An 18,400-nucleotide genomic window follows, 5' to 3' on the forward strand; every position below is an offset into this window, starting at 1 on the left:
GAAGAAGAAAGGAATAGAGGAGAAGAAGAAAAAATAGAAAAAAAATTCTATTTTTTCTTCTTCTCCTCTATTCCTTTCTTTTTCTCCTCTTTTTTTTTCTTCTTCCTTCTTCCTTCTTCCTCTTTTCTTCCTTTTTCTTAATTATTTTCCTTTCTCGTTGTTGTCGCATCGTTGTCGATATAACCCCCTCGAGACAACTTCAACATGAGGGGCGGTCGATATAAATACCCCCCCTCGGCCCTCTCGCTCGACCAAAACTCTCAAGGACACCCAAACCCTAGAGAGAAAACGATGTTGGTCTCCTACCCCCTCCCGCCGTGCCCCTACCCGACAAATTAACTCTCTCGAAGCGTTGTTGTGTCGAGGCGACCCCAAACCCTAGAGAAGCAGCGTCGAGGCCACTAACATGATTCTTTATTGTGATTAGCTGGCTAGTTCTACGTTTTCCATCTGTACCATATATAAACATGTTGTAAATATTTGCAGAAACTATGGAGCACTGCCGAGACGAAGAAACAGAAGCGATATTGAGGGACATAATCGCAAATGGAAGGGGTGAAGTTGCGTCATTTCTCCTCGACTCCGTTGGTCAGCTGGAAGAACGGGGTGAAGAAGAGGGCTATGTTCATGATGGCTTCGGCCCATTAATGCCGGTACAAGAACAGGACTATGTTCATGATGGCTCCGATGACACAATGGAGGAACAAGAAGGAGACCGTGCTGACTGCTCTGGTGACCGAACCGAGCCCGACCAGGTATATATATATTAGTTAAGCCCGTGCTGACTAGTTAATTGATGCTTCCATTGTTTTGGTATATGTACACATATTAATTACTCCCGTCTTTCTTCCTTATAATTTCTAGCCCTCCGGATCGAGCACAACTTCGGTAAGGAGACGAGGCCCGAAGAAAAAGTTGAGCTCGGATGAAAAGTTTGAGATCATAGAAATCGCGCCCGACGGCGAACCGATTGAACCCATCCGGACAAGGAAGGCATTTTCTTCTCAGTGCGGGGTTCTTGTTAGGGACAAGATCCCAATCAGCATCCAGCAATGGTATAAGCCTAAGGAGGAAGACCCTGAGGTGTTTTATGTCAATGATATGCAGAAAGAAGATCTTTGGACTCAGCTGAAGGCAAATTTCACCCTACCGCCAGAGGAGGATCTGGAGAAGCCAGTTAAAGAGGAATTAATCAAGTCTTGTGCCTCCGCCTGCTCCTCCTGCTCCCGCGAGTCAGGGCACTCCGCCTCCTCCACTGCCTCCTCCTCCGGCGAGTGACGATCAGGGCACGCGTGGCGGCACTCCGCCTCCTTCTCCGGCGCATGGCGGCACTCCGCCCCCTTCTCCGCCTGCGCCGGCGCTCCCGAGCAGCCATCAGCATCCTTCTCCTCCGCCTCGCCAGCAAGGGCGGAAGAGACCCGCCGCCGCCCCGGCTGCTCCGGCGCGTCGTACTCCTTCTCCTCCGCCTCGTAAGCAAGCATGAAAGAAGACAGCCGCCGCAGCCTCTCCGTCTGCTCCGACGTCTAGCAACACAACCAGAGGCAGGAGGCAATACAAATATGGTCCATCATCTCTCAAGCCTCTAGAGAAGTTACCGCACGAGAGGTCCGAGGAGGAAAACGATACGATTGTGCGGACCCACGTGAAGGAGTTCTTTGAAGGGGTGAAAGCAAAGAGACATCCACCTCCGGAGAAGAAGGTAGATCCGGTGAAAGCAAAACGCACTATCGATGCCCTGAGGAAACCACCAAAGTCTCCGCCGAGAACCAACTATGAGCGCATTACTGAACAGACATATCTTCAAGCCCAGCGGTCGGGAACTACTGTCAGTGCTAAAAGGTCAAAAGAACGAGCAAAGGGGAAAAAATTGCCTAGCTCGCCGAACAAGCACAGCAATCGTGCCCCCCGCTCAATGTGTCTAATGCTCCGGGGACGGTGGCCGGTTATGGCAATCTTGACGATTACCTGCCTGACGATGCACTTTCTGATTTCTTGGAGGTGGACGAACACAGATACAAGTACGGGAAGCCTCTCGTCAAAGATGAAAAATCTCTGACAACAATGATGCGAAGATTCCATAATTGATACATGGAAACCTGCAGAGAGTCTGAGGGTAAGAATGCTTTGTATCTTCATATTAAAGAGGAGCACGATCTCGTTGCAAATGATCTATTGACTGTTCCATTTGAGGAGTTCTTCGAGTTCTTTAATCAAAAGGCCCTTGATAAATTAATGGTCTTTTGCTACTGCCTGTAAGTACTATTTCTGTCATTAAGTCTCTATATATAGCTCGGCTCTTTCATTGCATGTATTTATAATTAATTATCCTCAATATATTATGCAGATTGAAGATCGTCGAGTGCAAAAAACAAGAAATTTATGATATTGGGTTCATTAACACAAATATCATAGATGTATTTCTGGTTGAAAAGAACGTCAATGAGGCCGAGGACAACTTGCTACAATCGTTGATCAAAAATCAAAACAAAGATACCATACTCTTTCCTTACAACGGCCCATGAGTGTTACTGTCGTGTGCATATTCGGTTTCCCTTATTACTCAAGCGAGCTTATAGTAATGTAATTGATGAGTTATGCATACGTGCGCAGGTACCACTATATTCTTCTGGAGATTAAGCTTGAGCGTGGACTAGTAACCGTCTTAGACTCGAGATGGAAAGATCCCAAAACCTATGCGGACATCACTGAAATGCTCAGCAAGTAAGTTCAATCGATCATTATCGCACCATATCGGCAACTTTTTGTTCATTTCCTGATATCTTAAGTAATAATAATTATTTTCTTTGTCTTGCAGGGTTTGAAAACAGTTCACCGCAGAAGCTCCGGGACTGCCGAAGGAGCTGCGATATAAATACCCGAAAGTAAGTACTACTGGCTAGCTAGTTGTGCGCATCTCCCGTTGATTCTATAGCTATACTTTCATCAATGCCATTTATAATGCTTCATTATCAGTTTGATTGACCTCTATTTCTCGTAAAGTGCTTGTGGCAGGAGGAAGGGAATGATTTCTGTGGATACTACGTGTGCGAGTTCATCCACACCGCGACTTTGAAAAACAAGCGGGGCTACTCTAGAAGACAATATGAAGTGCGTAAGCAATAATATTCATAATTTCATTTTATTACACCATCATTTCTGTTGAGTTTCATTCATATATATGTATTAATTAACCCCCTTCTACAAATTAGACGTGGCAGATGCAGGATGAACTCCTAAAACCAGATCGCATGAAAGCAATTCAAGAGGAATTGGCGGGATTCTTTCTTGACCACGTCATCAGTAAAGCCGAAGAATACCATGTGGAAATTGATTTCAAATGCTAGGGGTTTCTAATTAAGAGATCTTATACATATTGTACATGTATGTAGCCAGTAGCGTCGGATACATGATACGAAAACTTGTTGTTCGACCAATCTCTCGGAGAAGGAGAGGTCGATCGATCACTTCTCTCGGTATGCATGACGAACTTCTGTACTGAATGGTTCTCTCGATCACTTATGTATATATAGTACGTAGCGTCGACCAAGCACGGACATAAAAGAGGACACTTCTCTCTATTAATTAGCTAGCTAACACAGTATATGAAACACCTAAATTAACCCCCCAAAACCCCCAACCTCCCCTCCTTTCAAAAAAAAAAACTCCAGCCACTGGAATGCTGACGCGTGGATGCCTTTTGGTCCTGGTTGGAGCCACCAACCAGGACCAAAGGCCCCCTCACTGGGCTCGGCGCACAGGGCCACGTGGTGGCACATTGGTCCCGGTTCTGGTTTGAACCGGGACTAATGGGTGGAGGTATTAGTAATGGCCCATTAGTCCCGGTTCATGAACCGGGACTAAAGGCCCTTATGAACCGAGACTATTAGGTGTTTTTCTACTAGTGACCCTATATAGGCTAGTTATATACTGCTAGTATATATATGTGATAACTTGTATATCGTGACAAAAAGGCAATGAAGAGATTAATGAGAGCGACACGCTCCTGTGGCCAGGCCCGTCGAGGAGGCTGTGCGAGTTGTGCAATCGTAGGGGCCCCGATCGGAGAAAAATCAAGAAACAAACATTCCGTTTAATTCGCTGGCTGGCTCGCTCGATCCTAAAAAAGCAGTAGGATGCGCGTGCGGCCCCAGTCAAAGCCAACAAGCCCACAGTCGGTCTGGTACCAATTTCCTACTTCCCTTTCGGCCTGTTTGTAGAACATCCAAATCCAAATAGAAAAACAAGGCCGTTACAGTGCAATTTGCAAACGGGCGCCTGCAGCAGTCCAAGCTGGGCCGGCCCATTCTTTCTCTTTCCTTTCTGTTTTGGAAAGGTCAAAAAGAGTGCAATTTGCAAACGGGCGCCTGCAGCAGTCCAAGCTGGGCCGGCCCATTCTTTCTCTTTCCTTTCTGTTTTGGAAAGGTCAAAAAGAGTGCGGAAGAGATTAATGAGAGCGACACGCTCCTGTGGCCAGGCCCGTCGAGGAGGCTGTGCGAGTTGTGCAATCGTAGGGGCCCCGATCGGAGAAAAATCAAGAAACAAACATTCCGTTTAATTCGCTGGCTGGCTCGCTCGATCCTAAAAAAGCAGTAGGATGCGCGTGCGGCCCCAGTCAAAGCCAACAAGCCCACAGTCGGTCTGGTACCAATTTCCTACTTCCCTTTCGGCCTGTTTGTAGAACATCCAAATCCAAATAGAAAAACAAGGCCGTTACAGTGCAATTTGCAAACGGGCGCCTGCAGCAGTCCAAGCTGGGCCGGCCCATTCTTTCTCTTTCCTTTCTGTTTTGGAAAGGTCAAAAAGAGTGCAATTTGCAAACGGACGCCTGCAGCAGTCCAAGCTGGGCCGGCCCATTCTTTCTCTTTCCTTTCTGTTTTGGAAAGGTCAAAAAGAGTGCGGGGAGGGGCATTCGAACTCGCATCGGTTCATTGCTACCGATCGGCTCTAGCCACCACGCTATCCGCCCGCGAGTGTAAATACAGTGCATTTTTTTCTTTTATTCTCATTCTCAATTTGGTTTATTCTTATTCTTTTTCTCTCACCTTCTTTGTTTTCTTTATTACGTGATTTTTCTAATTTGTGAAATTATTTTTAAATACGTGAACTTTTTTTCAAATTCGATGAACTTTTTTGAAATTCGGTGAACTTTTTTGAAATTCGATGAACTTTATTAAATTCACTTAACTTTTTTTGAAATTTGATAAACTTTTTTGAAATTCGATGAACTTTTTTTCAAATTCGATGAACTTTTTTCAAATTGGATGAACTTTTTTCTAAATTCGATGAACTTGTTTCAAGTTTGATGAACTTTTTTTTAAAATTCAATGAACATTTTTAAAATTCAATGAACTTTTTTCAAATTTGATGAACTTTTTTTCAAATTGATGAACGTTTTTTCAAATTCGATGAACTTTTTTCAAACTCACTAACTTTTTCCAATTTGTGAACTTTTCTTTTCAATTCATGGTCTATATGAATGCATTTTCAATTTATGTTTTCTTTATTCAAAGAATTTATAGGGGGGTATATAATAGTAGTATATGTTTAATGTTTGTACTGTATGAAATATTAAAGAGTCATGATTTCCCAGCGGCGCGAACCGGCGCCTACAGCGCCAACTAGGAGCTCCCAGCCGAGTGTGCGATTTGTACAATGGTCCAAGTGCATCTGGTGCAAATCGATCCAGCTGTACCTACGTACGCGAGTCTCCTGACGGCCGGAAAGTAATCAGCCGCGGCTAGCTCGTACAGCATCTCGCCGGAAAGTACTCAGCTGTATTACAGGCTACGTCTCGTCGAAAAATACATGCATCTCGCCGCAAAATATATGGCACTGCACTTATTCGCAGAAAAGTAAGTAATCATAGATATGCTAGTACAAGTTCTACAGATGTATTGTACGGCTTTTACATCTGTTTTTCGACATCCCTAAAACACGGGTGAACTGATTGCTTTTTAACTACATGCAAGATAGTTACACAATGTACTAGGGGCAAAATCGTCTTTTCACGTCATACTTAACCCAATTAGTGCCTAAAATGGACAAAAGTGTCATATAAGGAATGAAAATAACTTTAGGTGTCAAACAGGGAAGAAAAAATTATTTTGGGCCAAATAAGGAATCAAAATTTAAGAAAGGGCTAAATAAGGAATTTTCTCCTCAATCTATGCACAAATTCACCGAATTAAATTCCTTCATTTCATACGCGCATGCATGTCCTTCCCTTATTAATGCACGCCTCACCCTCAATCTTTCATGTAGAGCCGCATCTTTTGAGTTCTCTCGAATCGGTCCAACCTTTTTAGCGAATATTCAATTCTGAGTCCGGGCTCATCTGCACCCGGTCAAGAAATAATTCGTAAAAAAATTCAGAAAAATCCAATTTTTCTTTGCATGGTAGATAATTTGATGCTTGAGGTGCGCTCTAAATTTCAGAGAGTAGCTCTCAGAAAAAAGATAAATTGGGTTAGAACAGTATACGAACAGTACACTGTTAAACAGATCCCAAATTTGTCTTTTTTTGCCAAGAGCTACTCTGATGTCCAAATGATTTGAAATTTGGACCGGACATCATGCACCAAATTATCTACCATGCCAAAAAAAATTAGATTTTTTAAAAAAAATCTAGTATTTGTTTTGATTTCTTTTTATTCAGCACAGGTGCAGATTCTCCTGGGAGCCAAAACGCCTCACTCCTTTTTTAGGTTCTTTTCTTTCTTTATTGAGTATCTGTTCTCTCTCCTTCGCTTAATTCCTTCCCGTTCAGCCCACTTCTTCTCATTATTGATTCTTGACATGGCTTACTGAATTCGCATCACGGAGGTATATACGTTGATGCAATAGGGTGTGATTAGGCGAGGTGCTATTAATCAGTGAACGAATTCATATTTGTGTACACAAGCATGAGCTAGTTCAGTTGTTAGTGCCCTTTGGCTTTGGTGGTGAGGTTGGGAGTTTGATCCCTTGTGCCTGAGATCTTATTTTTGCCTCCCATTAGGGCCTTGTCCGCGGCAAGGTGGGCTTCCTTCCTGGCCAAGTTCGGGGCGAGGTGGGCTGCCTTCTTTCGACTGGAACAGTATAAAGAGATTCCAGAATTAGTACCACCTCGCGTGTATATATATTCGTTCGGTGTCCTTAGGGCATGTTCGGCAGCTCCCCAACTCTCATAAATCCTGAAATCCAGCTTCTATTTTGGATCGCCAGCTTCCGACGCGAGCGCTAGCGCTGAGAAATTCGTTCGGTGTCTCAGCTCCAGGTTTCGGTCGCCACACATGGGCTGCCAACCATATTCACTGGAATTTGGCCTTGTTGGGTATTGATGAGAGGCCTAAAGTGAGCCCAAGAAGGACGCTGGGGGAAAAGTCACGTGAGGACCGGCTCCTAGGGGCTGGAAAGTTGGCTAAAGGCCTAATTTGGACCGGGTGGAGGACATTTTTCAGCCCAGATCGCTAGGAGACAGCGTTTTCTCCCTTTTCTGTATCTTCCTTCAGTAATAGAGAGCAATTTTGGTCCAGTTTCCTATGCTTTCAAGCCTGCAAATTATGACTAATGCATCTTCAAATGTTTATTTTGACTGAAAATATAATGTTGGAACTCGTATTTTAAGGATCAACACAGTGCACGCATATTTCATTCAACAAAAGCATAATATTTGCATAAGTTCTGCAAATCAAAAGTGGTACATATTCCTAAAGTAATCTTCACCAAAGTGGTACATAATCCTAAAGTAATCTTCACCAACCTAGAGCAATGTCATTGATGTACTCCAGCCCTGTTATTAGTTTGAATTCCCTCCCCACCTCATCATATGCATTCGAGGTCAAGTGAGTATTTGGCCTATTTCCAGCTCTCACTTGCTTGACAAACAACTCGGTGACAATCCTTGTATTCTCAATGTTCCATTCAGCAACCATGTTGGACAATTCTATATAGAAGTTCATGTCACTGTGTGTGCTAAAAAAGATTGTATGCACTCATTTATAAATCTGTACAGCGACTACTTCCTCTAAAAAGATTGTATACTCTCATATAAATCTGAACCTCATCCATGTCATCTGAAATTAAGAACATGAAAAAAAACAGTGTGGGAGACTGCCTAAACTATGTCATCTGAACATATTTAAAATGATAGAGGGACTACCTCAACTATGTCATATAGAAATCGGTACAGGGTACATCCAAAAATAGGAACCAAAGGGACTCATCTGGCCATCCTAAAATCTGAACCAAATGGCCTCATCTGCACATCCTAAACTCTGAACCAAATGGTCTGACTGCATGTAACATGAACTGAATGGAGATGGGGAGGGGTTGTGCATACGCACAAGCTCACCTTGAGCTTCTGGAGCGGCGCCGGCGGGGCAGAGGAGCAAGGCCGACAACCTTAGGCGGTGCCGGCTGCTGACAGGTTGGGGTGGCGAGACAGAGGAAGGACTCGTGGTGTCGGGGAAGGGGCGGCTCGAGGAGGAGACCGTCGTCGGGGTGGCCGGACGAGTTGGCCGGCGGCGGCCGGGTCGCCGGACGAGTTGGCTGGCGGCGGCGGGATGGCCTCGTCCGTCGCTGGCGGCTAGGGTTGACGAGCGGGTGAGGATGGAGGAGATTGGGGATCGGGCTAATAGGCTTTCTATGGAAGAGGTAAGCAACTTTGCGGTGGCAGGTTTGTGTAAATACCCCGAACTCCAGTTTTCTCAATTCCTGGGATCGGCAAAGCTGCGGCTCCGCGTTTTTGTGCATGGACGACGGGCAGATCCTAGAAGCCAGCTTCGTGGAGCCACACCGTTCGGGCCAGCTCCGCTCGCGGATTCGTTGAATCTGGGAGCTGGGGAGCTGCCGAACAGACCCTTAAATCACCTAAGCGGGGCGAAAATTTCTAAAAAAGAAAATCTAAGCGGAACGAAATCAAGAATATCACCTTGCTTTATTAGTAGATATAGATATAGATATAGAAGATAGATATAGAAGTCAAACAAGCTATCACGTTCGTCCACATATGCTAATATTATTTACACCGTTTGATCATAATAATAACGGTTCAGATTTAATAGTTTCTACGTAACATGTTAATATGCCTGTCGCATACATATGAAAAGGTATGCATGCCTTGGCCAAAATAGAAAAAAGTACATATGAAAATGTATGCATATGCCTTGACCAAAATAGAACAAAACTATATATTCAACCATCGGGTGTAAAGAAAACTAGGCTAGCAGCATTAAAGTCACGTGATACAAAGCATACTCCGTCTCTGTAAAGGTAGAAGTCCAGCCGAAGTACTAATATAATCGGTCACGTAGATGCATGCATTAAATAAAAGGTCATCTATTATCCCAAAACAACGCACGATCACATATAGAAACAATATATAGGCTATATCTCTTCCTAATAATAAAGCACGGATTGGGTCTCCGTGTTCACCGTCGCTGCGTTTTTGCAAACAAGTCCCTCATCTTTTATGAAATCAACCCGCACTCCATATGGGCATCATCAACCGGGTAGAGGAAAAAAACACGTCGTCGTCGGTCTCGCACACGAAGGAGCAGTCCGTCTCCAACACGAACACGAGTGCGAACTAAAAAAGTCTATCTGTCGCTGATTTTCCCCTCATCCCTGTCTCTTCTGATCTCTCTCACCTCTCGTTGCTTTCCGCCGTCGACTGATTCCGAAAAGCGCCGCGCTCGACGCAGGCGTGCTCGCTGCCGCCGCCGCCGCGCCCCCGTCCCCCTCTCCCCGGTGCCCGTCCTCTTTCCACCGTCGTCGAATCCGGACGAGACCGGCAGGATCCGCCGCATCTCACGCCCGCGGCCCGCCGTGGCTTTCGGCGGCATCGGGGGCGCCGGTCCGCCCCCGCTCCTCCGGGGCTGGAAGAACGGCGGAGCGGCGCTCTGGTCAGGTTCCTCTGCTTCGAGGGCGGCGCGTGGGCTGATGTCGAGGGCGAGGCGGCTGTGCCTCTGCGCCGGGCGTTCCTGGACGGGAGGGTGGTCGCAGAGGCCGCGTATGGCGGCAGGGAGTTCCTGTTCGACTTCCTGTGGATGGTGCGCATCGACGCTGGCACCGCCGAGGTGGTCGCCATGGGCTGGATTGACCGCGGGGCCTGCTTCTTCCCTGTGCCAGAAAGCGGGAGGAAGAGGAAGAGGGGCGAGCATGAGCTGGGGGACGGGGCGTCGTCCGAGGTGGATGAGAGGTCCGACGAGAGCAGCGACATGGTGGAGTCCTCAATCCAGCCTAATCTCCTGCCACTCTCAAGCACTCCCCGTGCAGCAGGCCTGATGTGTAGGCTGCCATGGCAAGGCTACATCCATGCATTCGGTACTGCTATCTCCCCCTCTCTCTCCTGATTTGCCTCTTCCATTCTCTCATTTGATTTAATCCCTTGAGCATATTTTCTTATGTATGCCTACAACATGCTAGGTGATTGTCTGATCTACCATGTGATTTGCGGTTCATGCGAAGTCATGAAATCTTGTCCGGATAGTGACATGATTTACTCTGTTTGATCAAACAGGTAGAAGTCGAAGCTGTTTTACTTTAATCTGATGAAGTCCGTGCTGCTATAAGCTAGGAAATCGAAAAATTCAACATTGGCAAGCTGGTCTTGTGCTCTTTGTCTAAAAGCATATTCTGAAAGCGAGGTTCTTATTGTGGATGTTTCAGCGTCAACCTGAATTTTCTTTAACCTACTACAGAAAGACCTTCTAGGGTGATTAGCTGCAGTACTGTGACAAATAATCAAAAAAGATCATTGTCTTCTCATTTAATATTCTAGCTGCCGGCCAAACATTGAAGGTTGCACTACAACTACTTGATTACAAGTTTTATGTGAATTTTTTTTGTACAGCTTGCACAAACTCAGTGAGATCAGGAATCATCATCTCTCACATTTTTTCTCTTCAAAGGGAGGTTTCATCTCCTACATTTTTTTTCTCAGAATCAACCATGTTTCTAATCCTAACCAGAAAGTTTCCATCGCTCGGCTCCTGATGGCATGATGCCTCATTTAAATTCTCTTATGTCATGGTGTTTGTATTCAGAAAATTAATTTATGATGCCTCATTTAGATTCTCTTATGTCATTGTGTTTGTATTCAGAAAAATAAGGCATGCTTATCTTATCTCGGTGTGTTTGTGCTCAGAAAATTAATTTTCTTATTTTTGCTTTTTGAGGGCTATAACAATAGATTTCATTTTTGAAAATCTGCTTCTTCCCTGTTCCAGAGAGCGGGATGAAGAGGAAGAGAGGCGAGCCTGAGCTGGAGTACGGGGCCTCGTCCGGGGTGGATGAGAGGTCCAACGAGAGCAGCGACAAGATGCAGGGCCAGCTCCTAGCCGCTGCGCGCGGCGCCGACGGGGGCAATGCCAAGTTCGCGTGGTATGGCGCTCCATCGGTGGATGTGGTCGCGGCGGCGGTGGAGCACGGGTTCGGCAGGATGAACAACCGGGTCCTTTTCCATCGCGCGCACGGCGACGAAGTCCACCTCTCGCCGCCTCGGTCTCCTTATGCCAGGTCAGGTCAGAGTTCTGAATTTGTGGTTTTGATCGATGGCAAGCATGAATATAGGCATATAGCTGTAGGATAATTTATCAGACACAGTTACCAATTCAGGATCTGTTCCAAATTGCATTCATATTATCCCTCCGTCCCATAATATAATTGATTCCATGTTATTTTAGCCTTTGGTTTCTATATCTTGATTCATACTCCTAGCTCAAAAATTATGGGGAAACAAGTTTGCATGAACGATAGTATTAGTTTATCTATGAATGCAGTAATTTGACTGTGTAATGGTTTGTGGAAGGGTGGAATACGAGCAAAACTAAATCATGTTTCCTGCTACCTAGAGTCCGGGTGATGAAATATGTTCTGAATGTTCTGTGAAGCAGTGCATAAAGGAACTTACGAGTATGAAATCATTTTTATGCAGCGCAATGCTAGCAAATGCAGATGAGAACGGCGAGGCGCATATCATGTTGTGCCGTGTTCTGTTGGGCCGGCCAGAGGCCATCCCGGCCGGGTCCTCCAAGCTCCACCCCAGCAGTGACAATTACGATAGTGCCATCGACAACATGCAGAACCCACAGTGGTATGTTGTTTGGGGCAAGGACATGAACATGAGGATCCTCCCAGAGTACGTCGTCAGCTTCAAGTGTCCCAACCTCCATCAGATGCAAGGTTAGTGAGTGCTCCGTCTGAATTGGTGTTGTAATTGTTCCGAGATGTGCCTGGATCTCATGTTATTATTCGTTGAAATTTTGGGTTTCAGGATCATCGGGAGCGAACTCCACGCTAAAGAAGCCTTCGTCGATGGCTCATGACATGTTTCCGACGCTTCTAGCAGAGATCCAGTGGTTCATGCCATCTTCCAAGCTGCAGACATTGCAGGGGACCTACAATTGCTTCAAGGTAAATTGGTGGGGGTGCTTATTAGTATAGGGTGTGCCAATATAATAGCAATTACGGAAAGAAATCTAGAGAATTGGTCTCTGGCAGGGGGACTTTTGAGAATGGAAAACGGGGGAAGGGAGATGAGTTTGGGTGTCTTTTTTTATATATAGAAAAAGAGAGTGTGTTTTATCTGTAAGTGAAGTGTGTATGTGAAGTGCTTTTTATTGGCTAAGCCTAAATGATGAAAAAAATAAAAAGAATCTTCCCAACCAAGCAACAAACTCTATTGATAAAAATCAACATAGTAAAAATAGTTAAAAAAATGTACATAGTTATATATTTATTCACACTTTCTAAAAACTGGTCAAATTTTCCTTAAAAACCAAAATAAAAAGTATTCACAATATTTAAAAAACATTCAAATAATGTTCTCCCTAAAAAAATCGAGTTTTAATAAAACATTCACTTTTAAAAACAAAGAAATATTCATGTTTTTCAGAAAAAAGTAAAAAATAAAAGTTGATTCACAAACTATTCCAAACTAATCTTCCATCAGATAAAGAACGCTAAGAGGGCTTTTTAACGTGCAAACTTCAGACTCTGAAAATAATAATTAATGCAACTTTATTACAAATGTTAAACTATAGTGCATAATATCACATGGATAAGGATGTATATAGATGGATTTTAAAGTGAGATTCACCCATTTCCACCGTTTGTAGTCCATATTAAAAAAAATCTTCTAAGACTTTATTTAGAAACGGATGGGGTACTTTGTTTGTAGTCTTTGTACAACCTGCTTCGTTCAGAAGAATGTTCTATCAAAGCAACCATGTCTGATATGTTCACATGAATTCTTTCATGTGGCCGTCCCTCACATTCCTTTGCTTTCAACTATTCCAGCCAGCTGCAATGAAGTCCTCCATAGAGAAGGGTTTGCAGAAAATGATCTTGGCATCCCAGATAAGAAGGTCGGGGTCAAAGCCGATGCCCGGGGGATTTCAATGGATCACCAACACGAGAAACTGAAATGGCAGGACCAGAAAAGATGGTCCCAGATCTCACTGCAGCCGGATGTGCAAGAACACATCAATGATCATCTGTGAGACTGTGACACTGGAATTTTGTTGATGGAGCATTACCTCTGCTATTTAGCTTCTAGAGTACAATGACTTGTATGTCCAACTATAACAGCTAGCAGCATGGTTTATCCCCTTCTGGTTGTACAATTTCTCTAGAGTGATGGCATAGGAAGAGCATGTGTATATGTTGAGGTTAGTCTTCTGATATTAATGCTCTAGATGTTCTTTGTAAACTAATGCTGCAAGTGTTTGTTTGGGACAAGACAAATAGTGTCCCAATTTTTACGAAAATGTGAATTAACTTTTATTAAAAATAAGAAAATTACCAAAATTAACCTAATTATCGATGTTTATTTAAATTGGACATAAAAATGATGCATAATGGCACATGAAGCAGATTGTGCCCTTTTTTTGCCCGGTGCAACGCACGGGCATTTGTACTAGTCTATATCTATATCTCTATACCTACTAATAAAGCGAGATGCCTTTTTCCAATTTTTTCATCCGCCGAAAAGTTTTTTCCCTATTCAAGGTGGTACTAAATTTTTGTGCGTCCGTTTGCTAGAAAAGAAAATGCAATTTTCGTACATGGGCTGTGCATGTTGTGGCCCGTCGAAGCCAGCCCACTTATTCCCCGCGCACACAGCTACGGATACCCTATTTACCGCACAAGGCCGTAAATAGTTTGACCATTGCACAGGGCGCAAGGCTATGCCAGCCGTTTTCTTTTTTTATATTTTTATTTCTATTTTAGTTTTTCTTTCTTTCTCTATTTATTTTTTATTTTTTACCTGCAAAAATTTTGATTTGTGTTTTCAATTTCTAGAAAATATATCCGAATTCCAAAATTTTGTTCCTATTTTAAAAAATGTACGAAACCTTTAATTTTTGTTCTCATTCCAAATTTTCACAAAATTTTGAAAAATATTTTTTAAAATCCTTGTGTTTTAAAACTAAATTGAGATGTTCAAAATAAAATTGCATTTAAAAATGTTCTTTTTTTCTAAAAAAATTGTGTTCTCCAAAAACAATTGGGATTTTAAAATAAAATTGGATTTTAAAATATGTTCCAGATTCTATAAATATTCTTGTTTAGTGAAACGTTCACAAATTCAAAATAATGATCGTGGTTAATATAAAAACATTTGCAAAAACTACTATAAAAGTTCAAAACATGTTCCTGTTTTAAAACATTGTTCCCAAATTCAAAAAAAGTTACTGCATTTTCAAAGGTTCATGATTTCAATAAATGTTTGTGAATTTAAAAAATTCCCCCTTTTTCAAATGTTGTTCATCTTTTTACGAAATGAATGAAATTTTCAAAAAAAATTCCGGATTTCAAATATCGCCCATGTTTTAAAAATATTTTGCAATTCATAAATATTAATTTATTTTTGGAAAATTTCCAAAATATCAAAAAAATGTTTTGAATATGGTGATGCAGTATGTTCTTAAATGTTCGTGCTGGTCATTGGTAAGCAAGACTTGTTTATTCGAGTGGCCAGCACCTAGTGGACGAGTTTTTAGGTTGTGAGGTCGATCCTTCAACTCGTCTTTTTTTATTTATACTCGAGCCTTACAAACACAAGTCGTTTAGGTGCCTGCCAGGCGCGAACTATTGTGCGTCTCATGCGCTATTTGACGATAAAAGAGTATGTTTTTTTACTAGAGTTCAAGAAATTATGGGAACAAGCCAATAAAAGAGAATATGCTGAATTGGCTCTAAAGAAAAGAACTGTAGGCATGTGACCGCTAAAATAATCAAAGAGAATAAACCCTGATAAAGAAGAGACTGCATGGTTATGCATGGATTATGCTAATGAAAATTTATTTGTGCACTGCAATTAATAATCCATCCGGTTACATCGTAGTAGGAGAAAGTGGCGAAGCAACCGTGCCCTGAAGGTCGCAGCGCAGCCACCAAATGAGGAGGGAGCCACAACCCCGACACGAGGGCGAACCCAAAGGAACAAAAGGCACGAGTTGGTTGGTCGTCGCCACGCCGACTAACTCCACCACTATCAAGATCTCACAGGCCAAACATGATCCGAAGAAGACCACAACTCCTCGCTCCGTCGCCCCACTGCTCTGCAAACCATTTTTTGTGCACACATCAATTATCTCTCGCGTTGCTTCTCAAAAGAATATATCTACCGTTGCAACGCATGGACATATGTGCTAGTTACCGTAAAGCTGTGAAGACTCCCTGGAAAACCCAGTTAAAAAAAGCAAGGTTCCATTAAAAAAAGGGCTAACACATAGACCCAAAGCAACGCATGAAGCACATCAAAGACAAAGGCCGCGTTGCCCAAATCTCTACAGAAAAATAGAGAAGCTGCCAAATTAATATACATCAATGCTTATTATCAAAATAAAAAGTATACTTCTATGTTAAGGTGAAAAACTGATCGCTAACAATAGTTCAGAATTTTTTGAAAAAAAAAGGTTTTCAATAAATGACGATAGTAACAAAAATTAAAAGAAAAAAAATTGATTTCTGTGCTCGGCAAATAAAGACAAGTAAAAGTTAATTATCGCCACCCGCAAAACTTCTTTATCATCACGACATAGGATAACATATTATTTTTATGGCATAAAATTTATACTTTTCTAGCAATATATACACAAGTAAGACGTATCCATCCCGCCAAAAAACAGACAAATAAGATGTAGCCAATGATACATGTTGGTGACTGGGCCGATGTCTAAATACCATCTTTTTTATGAACGAGAGAGTATATTCATGAGATGCCTCTTCATACAAATACGTAGTGTATGTAGATGCAAATTTTATTATGTAAATAAAGAGTAACTATTTATTGTACAAACCTATATATAATGCATACAACCACTATTAGATGTACAAAGGACTCTATTATTTATTCAGAAAAAGTCGCACACCATAGTGGACTCCCAGATTTGCAATATGTATTTCAGAAGTTTAAATATTTTTTCCATAAATGTTAAATTCCATAATTCCTCCAAAAAGGTTATCCAATATCCCGTTCATGAAGAAAGATGAACTCGGCTCGCATTCGTATTCGCGCAGAAAACAAATCCAAAAATTGATCCACTTATCGGAAGTTTCCCGGAGTTTGAACGGTCGGATGAGCTGAATTTTGAGGGGTGGTAGATATAGAAATTTCGCAGCCAATGAACGGTTGGATCTTCAAAAAGATGTCTGAGCTGGATGGACTCCTTGCCCTAAACTTCTCCAAATTCCCGTCCAGATTTGACAGGTTCCAGTATATAGGAGATCGCCGGAAATTCCTTCATCGGAGTACGACGAAATTTTACAGGATTGTTGTAGACTCAGTTCCGTACAATTCCACCAAAGCTATCGTCAAAGCGACGCTTGAGAAGGCGGTGACGGCGGATACAACTTCGCTGTCTAGAAAAACAGCACAGTCGCCCGAGGGCAATGTTGAGTTTAGCTCCCGAGCTCCATGGATGATTCCTCCATTTTTTGATAGAGATCACAGTTGATGTTGATGAAGGCCCTTGTCCGAACATGACGATCCAAGGCGGAGCGCAGTCCTCGGTCGATCCAAGGTGACCAGTCGAGGCGGCAACGAAGATGCCGACGTCGCGGTTGATCTGCGAACGAGCCATTAATCCTTTGTTAATCTCACAGCCGAACTCTCAATGAAAGCACCATCGTCGGTGTCAAACCGACAGACCTCAGGTAGGGGGTCCCGAGCTGTGTATTCTCGAATCAATGATAACAGGAATGAAGGAGACGATGTTTTACCCTGGTTCGGGCCCTCTTGATGGAGGTAAAACCCCATGTCTTGCTCTTGTTTATATTGATGGAGTATCAAGTACAGAGTTGATCTACCTCGAGATCATATGTTGTGGTCTAAACCCTAGGGGTATGATGATGAATGTCATAATGATCTATCGACTAGCTTGGTATCAGCTTATATAATGTACGAAGGCCTAGGATAACAAGAGTCCTAGTCGGATACATCGGTGGAGAGGCGTCCTTTTCTTGATCACCAAGTCTTGTGGAATCTTCCTCGTATACGTTATCCGCTGCCCGAAGTGGCCAATTACTGAACCGCCATGGGGTCCTCGGCCCGATCCACCTGATCGGGAGACGACGTCGTGAGTACCCCTAGTCCAAGACACTGTCAACCGTACTGGTGCAGATGCACCCACGGCAAGCCCCGACCTCGGTCAGGGGCGTCCATGGGGTGGCATGGGCATGGCTTGTATTCCAGCGAGCCGAATCGGGGCCAAATCAATCCCCAATGCAACGACCTTCCCCAGTGCTCTCTCCCCATGCTTCAAATTGACCCCCCACCATAATCCCCTCGAGCAGCAGCAGGCAACATGCTAACGGGGGCGTTGACCCCATACCCCTCCCGCTCAGGCTCTCTCCCTGCATACACTTTGTCTCCATGTCAAAGGACGTTGCAGCCTAGGACACTTGGTGGATGCATCAGTGCAAGACACCCTGCTCAGCCTCCAATCGTGCACCACGCTCCCATCCCATCCCCCATCCCGGCGAACGCGCTCCCACAACCACGGCGACCACGAGGCGAACGAGTGGTCGTGGGGAACATCTTCACTGCAAGACACCCTGCTCTGCCTTCAATTGCGCACCGCGCTCCCACCACGTCCCCCATCCCGGCGGCCGCGCTCCCACGACCACGAGGTGAATGAGGAGTGGAGCGGCATCAGCGAATTTTCTCAGGGGTGGGGAGAGATACGTGATTGTGAGCGACGAGGTTGGGGAGATGGGGCATATGAACATGTGTTCATGGTTCGTGGGATCTCTTTTTTCCTTTTCCTTTTCCTTTTCTTTTTTCCGAGCATCGATGGGAGGGACCGAGGAAGGGTCGCACAAGGGAAAAAGGATAACGCTGCATCTACAAAAATCTTTTGACATACTTTACATGAGAGTTAACATGGAAGGTTTTGATTGGAAAGGAAAA

At 43.7% G+C, this 18,400-nt stretch overlaps 1 pseudogene; it reads left to right on the forward strand.

The window, feature by feature from the left end:
- The first annotated feature begins 8,589 nt into the window (after window positions 1-8,589).
- LOC119279917 lies at window positions 8,590-13,407 on the forward strand (annotated as a pseudogene).
- Window positions 13,408-18,400: the final 4,993 nt, after the last annotated feature.

Source organism: Triticum dicoccoides, chromosome 3B (assembly GCF_002162155.2).
Source record: "Triticum dicoccoides isolate Atlit2015 ecotype Zavitan chromosome 3B, WEW_v2.0, whole genome shotgun sequence".
NCBI classification, from domain to species: domain Eukaryota; kingdom Viridiplantae; phylum Streptophyta; class Magnoliopsida; order Poales; family Poaceae; genus Triticum; species Triticum dicoccoides.